Source organism: Doryrhamphus excisus, linkage group LG2, assembly GCF_037039965.1.
Source record: "Doryrhamphus excisus strain RoL-2023G ecotype Guam linkage group LG2, RoL_Dexc_Guam_v1.1, whole genome shotgun sequence".
NCBI lineage: Eukaryota > Metazoa > Chordata > Actinopteri > Syngnathiformes > Syngnathidae > Doryrhamphus > Doryrhamphus excisus.
In genome coordinates this window covers 19,511,950-19,524,341 of record NC_136358.1, presented here as the reverse complement: position 1 = coordinate 19,524,341, position 12,392 = coordinate 19,511,950, and positions in this window count along the sequence as shown.

Below are 12,392 nucleotides of genomic sequence, written 5' to 3'. Positions count from 1 at the left end.
GCGGAATAGCACGCCACGCCGTATGTCAAGACAAGAGCTTTGGTGGCGTTAGCGGCGTAATTGATGTGGTTATGGGACCCATGTCCCCCCCCCCCCCCCCCCCCAAGTCTCAACTTTTACATCGTGGATGCATTTTCTTCAGCGCTGAAGGAAATGCAAAAATGGCTCTCAATGGCCGACACCAGATTTTTTCAAGTGGCGATGGGAAGGAATATCTGAATGATGGCAGTCTTTGGCAGTGAGGGACATTTTTGCCACTCTTGTTACTTTTTTAGTCACCTTGCGCCTCATTTCCTCCATAAAATACCCTCATAAATTCCTTTAAAATGCACCTTGTTAATGTCTAAGTAGATGGCCCTTTTAAAACACGTGCTTAGAGTACAAAATCTCAATAAACATTTAAAAGCAGAATTATAAAGTAAAAAAAAAAAACACTTAAGTGCAAAAAATACTAACAAGTAATAATAAAAATAATTCAAAAGTAAAATTGTTTTTTTAAATAAAAATCACTTAAAAGTGCAAAAAATACTAACAAGTAATAATAAAAATAATTCAAACGTAAAGTAAAATTGTTTTTTTTTTTAAATAAAAATCACTTAAAAGTGCAAAAAATACTAACAAGTAATAATAAAAATAATTCAAAAGTAGTAAAACAATAAAAATAAATACAAATAAAATATTCTTTAAAGCAGGGGTTCCAAAACTTTACCAACTCAGGGCCCACTTGAAAATCTAAAAACTGTCCGCGGCCCACCTTTACCCTATAAACAGTACATAGACGAAAAGCTGCATTTCCAGAGCACTTAAATTATTATTATTATTATTATTATTATTATTATTATTATTATTATAATAAAGATTCAGGATTGAAATGAAAGCAGGGGGATAAAGGAAGCCCAAACTTTTAATCTAATTAATTCTCATAATGGCATGATGACCAGAGAGCTACGTTCCAATCGTAAACTGTATAAGGTTTCTAAAATATTGTGACAGGTCAATAACACTCCATAGGTTATTACTTAGGCCGATAAATATTTGTTTTTAATCGTGCAATAAATATTTTACAATAAAAATATTTGCATAAATGAATCATTTGAATCGTGGCCCACACATTGGGAATCACTGCTTTAAAGTATTAAAAAATGAAAAAACACATAAAAAAAAACAAAAAACACGACTTAAATAAAAATGCAAAATATAATACCAATCATAAAATAATAACGATAACTAAGACAAAGAATAAGAATAACTTAAAAATGTAAAACCAAAAAGCACCAGCAATTAAAACATTAAATGCCTAAAAAGTGTAAATTAATTAATATAAATTAAGTTATAAATTATATTATAGTTATAAGTTAAAAAAGGTATACATTAATTAAAAAAATACAATAAAAAAATAAATAAAATTACTAAATGTGTAGAAAATAATATAAATTAACAATAAAAATGACGAAGTGGAAAAGAATCAAAATAAACATTACTTTAAAAAAGAAAATAAGTGTAAAAAGCATAATAAATAAAAATTACTTTAAAACTGGAAAAAACGTTACTTAAATAAAAGTAAAAGCATGAAAATAATGTAACTGAATAAAAATGTAAAATGGCAACATGACACAAACGTATATAAGTAATAATAAAATCAGGACTTACCAACCTTGTGGGTCCCCGGTGAAGACCGTTTGAGACCGGTCCTGTCTTACACTTCTCCATCCCAGCGAAGCCTACTGGCTACTGATTGACACTTGCTTTTTTGTCCCAGGCTTCCATACTTCCTTTCAGTAAGAGTAGAAGAGTCATATGAACGTTCCCATGCTACGCTTGCCTGCATGTTGGGGAATGGCGTGTTTATGGAAAATGAATATTTTAGTTGACACTTTTATCGTGACCAAATCCACATGCATGCGATTGCGGCAGTTTGCGAAGCTTTAATGCAGCTTTGCAGATGTAAACATAGTATTGTGTGTCACACGGCCATTTTCCTGCAGGATAGGAAGGCCGTAAGGTGCGCAGCTGTGGGGGCTTTTCCACGGCTGCTTACATCTGGAGCCTTTTTTCCACGCACACTGGCCATCATTCAAAGTGTGTACACATAATTCTGGATTCATCCAGTAAACACGAGTTGTGATGTCTCTGTGGCCCGGGCCTGAGAAACTGCTGGGCGCCATATGTACGGCTTTAGGGTGGCTGAGCGTGACGCGGCGGCGTTAACGCTTGTGAAGAGAAAGACGGTGTTGTCCAAGCCCCAAGAAGACAGAATTAGCATAAGCTACCGACATTAGGTCACATGATAGCTGTCCCTGCATGCTTGGCATGACTCCTGGCGTCTTCCTCGTGAATGTTTGCGTACATCAACGTCAAGGCTCGGTGACGTCTCTCTTACTCGGGCCTTGGACACCAACGTCCTGCTCCGACTCACAATTATGTTGCAAAATTCAAAAAATCTCATCCATTTCCAGTAATAACAGATTCCGCCCGTCTGGGAACACTTTTTGCAAGATGTTTCTGCAAGATGTTGAAAAGTGTTTGTGGGATTGTTTTGCTCAAGTCATGCAGATTTGTGTTTGATTCCGGAACGCAAGTGTGCACAATAGCACAGATGACGCAGCCAGGTGTTTATCACCCTTCTGTCCATATTTTATTCCTATTCGATTTTTATATTTTTTAATAATAGTCAATAATAATAATAGTAGTAATCCATAATGACAATAATAATAATCATAATAATAATAATACATAATAATAATCCACAATAATAATAACCCATAACAACAATAATAATAATAATCCATAATAACAATAATAATAATCCATAATAATAATAGTCCAAAATAATAATAATCCATAATAATAACCCATAATAACAATAATAATCAATAATAATAATCCATAATAATAATAACCCATAATAATAATAACAATACTTAATATTTATATATAATTATATATAATTCTAAAAATATAAAATATTTTTTAAAATAATGGTATTAATATATATTTAATATATAATTTAAAAATATTGAATAAATATAACATCATTATAAAATATATTAATTATATGATTATAATAAATAATAATAATAGTTATATATATATATATTACTATTTACATATTAATATTGTTTGGCCCTTCTTAATTTCTTATTTTTTGCACGTTTTATAACATCATACATTTACATATTAGTCAATGACAACATAACTAAGCAAAACAAACAACAAAATGCAGTTTTTAAAATAAACATTTTATTATTAATAAAGGAGCAAATAATCCAAACCTACAGTACATGACCTTGTATGAAAATGTGATTAATAAAACAAAACTGATATTAATTGATATCCATCAGTCTGCCAAAGGTTCTAAAGCCATTTATGAATTTTTGGGACTCTAGCCAACCACAGTGAGAGCCATTAGCCGCAAATGGTGAGGCTATGGAACAGTAGTACATCTTCCAGCCAACCAAATGACCCCAAGAGGGAAGCGACGACTCTTCTTAGAGGTCACAAAAGCGCCAAAAACAATTCTGCTAAATTTCTCCACAGCGCTGAAAGAGACTCATTGCAAGTCATCACAAACGCTTGATTGCAGTTGTTGCTGCAGAGGGTGGCCCAACCAGTGATTAGCTTTAGTTGTGTTGAGCTGACTAATATTTCCATTTGTTGGATGATCTGAAACATTTAAGGGTGACTAAAATACGTTCCTTTACTAGAATTGGGACAGTGCAGAGGTGCAGTTCTCATATCATCCACTAGATGGGCTCGGCGGTCCAACAGTTTCTTTTGGCATCTTGCGGTCAGATGCCTGCGTGCAACAATGACCCATCATTCCTGGTTCAAGGCCACCAATGTGCGTGAAGGTGCTTCCTGGCATTGTTGTCCACGGCGACGGTCGTCCTCTTGAGTCACTCGTGGAGAGAGGAACCAAGCGGCTGACGCAGATGCAAGGGGGGCAAGTTCACAGTGAAGCACTAAAACAATCACCATGGAGACCAGGATTCCAGCGTGTCTTCTGGTTGTTGTGATGCTTCCACAGAAGCAGGCCTGGCGTCTCTCTCTCTCTCTCTCGCTCTCTCTTCCATGCCACCATTTGGCAAGATGGACCTCGTCCGTCTCTGACCAACTGCTGTTGTGTGATGATAGCGGAAGACGAAGGAAAGAAGAGGCGAGGTGTTGCGTAGAGTCGGCGAGGCTTTTGATGGATGGCGTCCTTGTATCAGAACGCTTCTCAGATTCAGTAACCTCGGAGCGGTTTGTGTTGCTTATTACGCAATCCCCATCTTTCCCACAATTCCTCCAGGAAGAAGCACATGGCAAAGGAGCCCTAATGTCCACACAACCTGCGTCACCATTATTGTTCCTCCCTTGTGTGTATGTGTATGTGTGTGTGTGTCCTCCAGTACCTGCTGGCAGCAGCAGCAGGAGGGGGGAGCTGTACTGTGGGTCCAGGAGCGATGAGATAAGAATGAGACCATATGTGAGATTTTATTAGAGAGCGGTCCGCAGAGGGGAGTCGGAGGGAGGAAGTTAAACGGTCGCAAACGGCTTTTAGATGAGGAGGCCAGTTGGCTTCTTTCGTAGCCTTTTTCAAGCCAAAAGTTGTTAAGCGTTCCAGGTGAGCGGCCGGCATGGTGGCTTGGGTGGAGCAGGGGGGAGCATTTGAGGCTCTAATAATTCTTCAGTCACGCCCCCCCTCCCTTTCTTATTGAAGTTTTTCTTGTTTGGATTATTTCGTACACTTTTATTGAAGTCATTCAACATTTTGTTGATTTCTATTTTGGTGGTTTATTTTGTGTAATTTTGTGACGTCAATTATTTTGATTATTTTTAGAATTTTACATTATTCTTCTGTATTTATTTTACATTTTTAAGTCATTTTTATTTGTTTAGTTTTAATTTTCTTTTACACTTGCCATTTTTACTTTTATTTTTTTGTTTTTTTTGACACTTAAGTCATTTTAAATCTGTACTTATTTTTATTATGCTTTTATTTCTGTCATTTGTATTCATTTAATTTTTTTAATGGTTTCGTAAGTCATTTTTATTTTATTCATAATTTTTTTACATTTATTTGAAACATTTTTAAGTCTCTTAATTTCTATTTATTTATTTTTTATTGTGTTGTATTTTTTACATTATTCTTCTGTATTCAAGTTATTTCAATTTATTTTTATTTTCTTTGACACTTGCCATTTTTACTTTTATTTCTTTGTTGTTTTTTTTACACTTTTTAAGTCATTTTAATTCTGTAATTCGTGCTTATTTCTATTATGCTTTTATTTCTGTCATTTGTATTCATTTAATTTTTTTACGGTTTTGTAAGTCATTTTTATTTTCATAATTATTTACATTTATTTGAAACATTTTTAAGTCTTTTCATTTGTATTTATTTATTTTTTTGTTGTGTTGTTTTTTTAGACTTCTGAAGTGATGTTTAATTTGTATAGATTATTTTATTTATTTCTATATTGATTTTTATGCTTTTATGTCATTATGGGGGGGGGGGCGACGAGAATATTGTTCAATTTTACTTCCAAAGAAGTCACCCGTCAGACGTATATTCCATATTTTCTTTTAGGCTTTGGCTAGCTAGCTGCGAGCCACCCAGAAGGTAGACTTTAACCCACTTTGAACCCCCACCCACCAGTTGAGAACCACAGATTTGGGGGTCGTGTGAGTGCTCTGATCTGATTTTTAACATAGATTTTCAACAGCATTGATGAAATTTACCACGGTCCGGCTCTTTGACATCATTTCGGGGACTTGTCACTCATCTTGCTTGTCACCCCGACCTTCTTTCGCCGCCATTATCTGCCACATGTCAGTCATTCCCAGCGGGCGGCGGGTGCCACCCTGACAGCAGCTGCTCACGGCCATTTTAGATGGGAGTGTGAAATTGATCAGCTCCTCATTCAGGATGTTTACATATACAAAAAATTTTTTTTTTGCACAAACTGGCATCAAACTGTTTACTTGTGGACTGAAAAATGACAAAGGCGCTCAATGCTGGAAAGTGTGACATCATTCCTGCTGGAAGAGACTCATTGCAAGGGACTCATTGCAAGACTTGATTGCAGTTGTTGGCCCAACCACTTCTTAGCTTTTTCACTCTATGGAAATGCTCTGACTGAACTTTTGTCACCTTTTTTTGTCCGTCTTAATTGTGGCCCCCATTGTTCCTCCCAAAGTCATCCTAATCAATTTATCGCCACGCTGCTTTCTGCTTTCTTGCATATTCCGCGTCTTCTTTGTTCTCTTTATTGCAGTATCTGCATCCTTCATCTCGTCACTTGATTTCTGCTTTCTCACCTCCAAGTACTTTGCATAGCTGCTGTGTCGGCAACCATAATGTATCCCAAAAGACATCTTGTACTCCAGTAAAAAAAGGGATAGATTTGTCATCATCGCAGAGACCACATTAAACCAAAACCCCCGGTTCCAAATCAAAACTGACGTGCGTCCACATAAAAATGTCTACAGAATGTCTATGAATCCTTCAAAAATATTACACATCTTAATATCCCCCTCGGCCTCTTGTTTCCGACCTCCCTTCCTTCTCTTTATTCCCGCTTTTCATTGTCAAAGATCCAAGTCTTTGTGTGTGCTGACAGGCCTCTTCCTCCCATGTCGGGTGCGCTGAGCCACACTCCATAATGCTGCTGCTGCTGATGATGATGATGATTTTTTAAATTTATTGTTTCCCCGCTGGAGACCCTCGTCAGCCCCCTCCTTTCCTTTTTCCTTGCAATCCGGGTAACACTTTGTTGAAACAAAACGGGTTTGTGTCGGCGACGCACAGCATGGCGGCCTGCAGTGAAATCTTCATAGGTGAGCGGTTTTCCTCCACATGCTGTAAATGCTACATGTCTGTATGAAGCCATGGAGAATTATGCATTGTTATTGATCGCAAATAACCCAGAGCCACTCATCTGTTAAACTAGCGCCATTAAATATAAATAGGTTTTATAAAAAGGTTTTATACATGCAAACCAACGAGCCATATAGTATTTCTAGTTACAATTTCTGCACGTTTTTTACTGGATTTTTATCGCTAGACTGTATAATTATCTTAAAAGTGTATTTTCAAAGCTTTTTGTGAAATCTGAGCCGGGCAAAATAGCAGCATATTAAATTGATCCAATCAACAACATTAGCTATACGCTATCCTCATCTGCAGATGAAACAGTGTCGGGCAACACTGCAAGATTAACACAATAAGGTAGAGTCAATTGTAATACAGTGGTGCCTTGGTTAACATCATTCGTCTGTTCCGGAAGGTCCAAATCCCGGACCTTATATGGAAGTCGTGTGCAGGTTCTTGGTCTGAAAGCTTGGCGACCGCTGATCGTTAATAAATTATGAACAACTTTTGGTGAATTAGATCTTTTTTTGTGGGAAAAAAGCGGCCTATTTTCATAGAAAACTAAAAATCCGGGTCGTCTTATATTTGGTGACTCTGCTAATGCATGTATCACCAGGACTGCTGTCCTCAAAGTGGTCGCTTTTTGGTGAATGAGATCTTTTTTTTTGCAAAAAAAGAGCCTATTTTCAGCGAAAACTGAAGATCAGGGTCGTCTTATATTTGGTGACTCTGCTAATGCATGTATCACCAGGACTGCTGTCCTCAAAGTGGTCGCTTTTTGGTGAATGAGATCTTGTTCGTGGAAGAAAACGACCTATTTTCAGAGAAAACTAAAAATCAGGGTCGTCTTATATTTGGTGACTCTGCTCATGCATGTATCACCAGGACTACTGTCCTCAAAGTGGTCGCTTTTTGGTGAATAAGATCTTTTTCGTGGAAAAAAAACTGCCTATTTTCAGCAAAAACTAAAAATCAGGGTCGTCTTATATTTGGTGAATCTGGTAATGAATGTATCACCAGGACTGCTGTCCTCAAAGTGGTCGCTTTTCAGCAAAGGGTGCGAGCAAGGCGATCAGTCATGGATCCGAGCAGACCCGAAACATGCGCTTGCGCCCCCTCCACCCCCCGCGCCGCCTCGAGGCCCCGTTGTTCCCCAACACGATCAATCGCGGCCCGAGACTGCACAGTCAAGCTTCCATGCCTGCTTGTTAACGAATAACCGCAAGCTCTGCTGCTTCCCCCCCCCCCCCAAAACTGCAAGACCGCACCAAACAAATAGGACTTGAAACAGCAGCGAACGTTCCTCTCCTGACACCTCAACCCTTTGGCATGTTTTCTTAACACTCCGTCTTGCAGCAATGCAGCGGTTTGAGCCCCGACACATATCCACGCTCCCTCCGCTCGGCTGAGTCGCATATTCATCACGGCGAAGTCAATTCCATTTCCCCTGCGGACAGCTCCGTCGGGAGGGTTAATTAGATTGACAATGGAAATGATGTCTCTGCAAACACATTACAGTCTCGTTTTCGATGCTAATTGCGTCAAGTCGTGTCGTGCTACTTGGCAACGTGGAGCGTGTCAGACACGACCAGACGTATTGTTTCACCGCGCTTATACAGGAGACATGCAGTAAATACTTTTGTACTGCATTACGTATCACATTACTCACCCGAGAGAAAACGGGGAGCAATAAAGTCAAACGCACTAGCATATCATATCACAGCAACATGTAAATATTTTCATGCCGCCACGTTATTAATCTGTCTGGGAACAGGCAAACAATGCCGACAAAACAGCGACAAGACTTTAGAGAAGGCCAAGTTCAGCAGACCAGCGTCCATTCATGGCCGACAGGTGCCACAGTAACGCCGACTGTAGTCGCTAATGGGACCGCCGGGACGTCGACATCAATCAGTTGCGTTGCGCTCAACACACACACACGCGCCTCACTCAGCACAAAGCAGATGTCTGATTCACTGATCTCCCAGCGCACGTATAGATAACGCCAGATTCACGCTAATGATGTCGCCTTCAGGAACTCACATCTCCATTACGGTTAACTCACTTAATGAAACTCCTCCATGCTAATCATATTCGTTGTGATGGCGATGGCTTCCATGGAATGACGTCACATGAACGGAGTTACGAGTGAGCAGTTTGTCAGCATCGTGGCTTTTGACTTTTGGATTATTTGGTAATGATAACAGTTTAATTTCATTTGAACATGCATCAGATTACAATTGAATGCATCCCATAATCAGTTCACAGTTCCACATGTCCAAAAGGAGTAGGAAGAAGCAAAGCTTATTAAATCCTACCCCTCCATCTGGTACTTTTACAATCAGTAACTGTTACATTTGTTCACTTCCTGCTTTCATCATATAATTCAAGATTTTTATTTTATGTATTTTTTTTTTTAATGTAGTCCTAGCATAGAAGTGTTTCAAATGTACTTCTTCCCTGAGATCATATTTCTCCTCTCTTGTAGAGAAGTATTGGATGACATTTTTAGCTAATTGCTTAGTTTTAGCCTCATGCATTATTTTAGCTGTTTGAAGATGAACTATATCAGCCAGTTGAAGTATTTGTCATTTTAGAAATAAGGAGTTAGTATGTTCTCTGTAGGCGGCATTATGAATTATCCTTACTGACCTTTTTTGCGGTACATTTAGCCAGTGAAGATTGCTTTTATAGTTATTAGCCCATATTTCCACACAATAAGTAAGATATGGTAGAACCAGAGAGCAATAAAGAGTGTGCAGTGATTTCTGATTGAGAACAAATTTTGCTTTGTTCAATATAGAAATATTTCTGGCCACCTTATGTTGTATATTTGTAATATGAGGTTTCCAGTTCATATTTGTGAATATTTTGCTTGGAATTTTGTTGTCGTAACAGGTAACATTCAACTTGAAGACAAGTTTAGAAGCTGTGTAATGTTTTTCCGGCTCCATACTATTTAGTTTTTACTGGAAGAGGAGGCAAAACGGCTCCTTTGATGCTGAGGGTTTCTGCCCCCTGAAGGAGCCAAGTGATTGGTCCAGCGTGAGTACACCCTAGGTCTTATTTGGATATAGCTAGCTTACAGTAAACCACTGCAAATGTACCTGACAAGGCTGCTCAAAGGTGGTGTCAAGGCTTGAAAAAAATGACTCTTGACTTTCTTTCTCGTTGCGTGAGTGCTGAATCGAGAAGTACATCAGTCCTAACATGAGCAATATGCTTTTGGCAGCGTAGTCCATCTTGTTCCCAAAGCTGCTGAGACAGAGTAGAGATGCACTGATCCATGTCAGATAGATCTCTGGGGGGGGGTGGCAATAGTAACATAATAGTTTGGCAAAGTTTCAAGATTTCTCTCTGTTAAATTGCAGCAAACTCACCCCTTAACCTTTTCCAGAAAGAGATTTGTCCCCGCATACGTTGCCAAAGAGGCACTGGGTGCCCTCCCCCTGTGGGCTGTAATCACCCTCGAGAATGGAGTAATTAGGGCCAGTGTAGGGTAATTACCAGAGCCCGAGTTGTTTAATTACAGCCTTGCCCCCCAGCTGTCTGTTGTCAGTGACAGTGGAGTTGCTCTTTGCGGATTGACGAGTGATTTCCTTGACTGCGGAGCTTGAATAAATCGTGTTTTTGTTGTCGCTTCCATAAGCCGGCGGTCTGATGGTGTAGTTTTTTGTCGCGTCGTTGTTGTTGTTGTGGCCAGTACAACAGGTTCTTGTTTAAAGACATGTGAACCTGACTGGGAAAACCGGGTCTTTCTTTTTGTCTCGCCCAACGGAGCGTGACGGCCCATTGGCCCGTGGACTGTCATCATGGGCCTGCTACAGTAAATGACCTGTGGACCTGAGTATTTGTGGGCTAAAGGGCGCAAGGTCAAGCCCCCAAACTAGGTGAAAGGAATTCCGTCGGGCTGCCTGGGATTCTCACAACTGGGAAGATGACTCTGTTTGTACAGCATCCCCCAGAATAGTGTGGGTGAGAAGCTTCCCACTAGCCTTGCATTATGATTCCCAAACCCTAACCAGATGAGATTCGGTTCAAAATATTTAATTTCCATGGGTCGGTAAACCTTTTCAACCTGACGTCCATTGATGGACAGGCTCTTTTGACGGGCGCCATACGACCTTTTTAATCATCCTTTGGATTCCAGTGCGACGCATTTGAACCATGTTTCTTCCAGCAGTGCAGCAGAGATGCTCATAACTCAGAACGGAAGATGAAGACATCAAATATTTCTTGACAGATGTACCCTTTGACCTATAGACAAGCGAGACCACTCTCCCATATCTGGAATACCGTGTTTAGTGAAATGTGCATGGTGTCCGCACGATAAACAGATGTCGGACCGATGCGCTTGGAAGTCAGGGTCGCAGTGATCGACAGCGGGCTGAAACACCTGACTCTTTGAGACAGACTGTGACGTTTACTGGTTACGACAAGCATTTGTGTGAGTTCAGAAAACAAACATCAACGCTCTCGTGGTGGCTGTCACACAGCGTCCGTCCGTCCGGTGTAAAATGAGAAAGGCTCGTCAGGGGGACTCTATTTTCAGACCACGTCCCGTGGAAGTTGCTATGCAGGCTCAGTAGGGGACAATTAAAGCCACACTTTCCATGAAGTGGTACGGCACAAAAGCACTACCCTTGACAGTTTGGTGCTTTTTCACTTCATACAATGGGATCTTTATTAAATAGCGCTTAATTACTCCATATTATTGCTGTTTGTTCTTTGAGTGTACAATGTTGATAGGTATCGTCCAGTAACTTTCCTCAGTTTCTTGTATCGATTGTGATGGAATGGAATGGAATGGCCTTTATTGTCATACAAGATGTACAACGAGATTGGAGAGCTTCTTCTTTCAGTGCAGTAGTCAAGTTTAAATAAAAAAGTATACAAAAATTGAGTAAAAAAAGACAATTTAACAAGATATATATAAGCTATATACAAGATGCAGGAGCAGACATATTGCACATATATTAATTTTAGTGCAATGATAAATGGGTCATAGTGCAATAATGACTTTCAATGTCTACATCGTCTATTTTTCATTATTTGCTGGTGCGTGTCCTTTCTGCTGTTAGCAAACAGCATGATTTTAGTTTTATTTAAGTTCAAGGACAATCTATTATCATCACAGCATCTTTTTAATGTGACCATTTCCTCTCTGACCTTTCTAATGATTCCGTCTGTACTCCCTACGGAACAAAAAGCAGTGGTACGATCCGCAAATAATACTTGAAGTCTTTCATGACTTTGGAGATATCATTGATTTTGAGTCTTTGTGCTGGTGTGACGAGCAACCAGATTTCATTCGTTGTGTAACCAGAGGTGGATAGGAATGTGCTATATTTACTGAATTACTTTGGGAATAAATTGTACTTGTCATTTTGTAGCAACATACTTTTTTTTTTTTTTTACTTTCACTTGATTATTTTTGTCAGTAAGAAATGTTACTCTTACGACGCTACAGTGACTTATTTTCCATGAAATTTTACCTCCGTCAAGTGCAAGCATGGAGGTTATGTTTTTGCCAGTGTTT